The sequence below is a fragment of the Melanaphis sacchari genome, unplaced genomic scaffold, assembly GCF_002803265.2.
Source record: "Melanaphis sacchari strain LSU unplaced genomic scaffold, SCAv2.0 Contig48_pilon_pilon, whole genome shotgun sequence".
NCBI classification, from domain to species: Eukaryota; Metazoa; Arthropoda; class Insecta; order Hemiptera; family Aphididae; genus Melanaphis; species Melanaphis sacchari.
Genome location: NW_020271327.1, coordinates 2813552 through 2814844, shown reverse-complemented (window position 1 = coordinate 2814844; position 1293 = coordinate 2813552).

Sequence of the window (1293 nt, the reverse complement as noted above, 5' to 3'; positions counted from 1 at the left end):
TTATAATATAATAATATGCACAATCGACGAACGTTATTATTTCTATTATTATTATATTAATTCATCGCAACGCGACTTTATAGTTTTTTTTTCTATTTTAATCATCAATTATATTAATTATTATATTAATAAATATATATAAATATATATTATATATAGGTATCTATATATAGATACCTATATAATATTATACGCATTATATAACTAACAAGTGGGTCCACCTTAACATTTTTTTTTTCGTAATCGTAGTATAACGTTATTGAGAGTGTTTGTTTTTTTCAATTATATTAATTTTTTTTTTTATCATTCTATAATACGATTTATTATACGATTTATCTATATATTATATTTTATTACTTTAATAATATTGTGTAATACATGGTACGTATAATTTGAACGAAATTACTAAGTAGTTTTTTGAATAAAAATAACAGAGTTGATTTATTTATTTCGCGCGATTTGCTTGATTATTTTTTTATATTAATTTTTCTTTTGGAATTTTTTATCTGAAAAGAAAAAAACTATGACATCGAACAATAAAATACATTATAGTTAACTCAGCAGTTCTAAACTTTAAACTTAACATTTTTCAAACACAATGAATTATGGTTTTCGAATAATAATAATAAACTATATATTAATTGTAGTTGTTATTTATGTTTATAAATTGTTGTTGACTTGACTTCGTCAAAGAAAAAAAAACGTATTAAAAAAAATTCTTTGTTTTAAAATTAAACATGATCATACGAACTAGATAATTGAAAACTGATATTGTACGATTAATTGTATACACATTGTTTTGTTCAAACTGACAAACTAAGTTTATTGACCTAGATTAAAATGTTACAATTACTTTGTGTCTTATTAATCATCTTTACCATCATGTGTATGTATATACATTATACATATAATAAAATAATCGCGAAACAATAGTTTTGACTTTTAATAAATTATTTTCGACAATTGTTATGGCTTATTTATCGATTTTATAATATTATATTATAATTAATTGAAGTAAAAAAAAAAAAAAATCGTGCCTTCGTCGTGAAACCTTGTATATTGACCATGTGCATAGCTATGCTACTAACATTTAGAGGCCATACAATGCCTTTGCAATAAATAATGTGTATCGTACTTTACAATCGAACAAAAGTATTTGTCAATGTAGGTACGTATAAACTAAAGCGACCTTACAGAGACATAGTTATCGAAGTACAAGATCTTTGATTGTATTTTCAGTTTTTTTTTTACAACAAAGATTGAAACCACGATCGATGAAATATTATGTTTAAA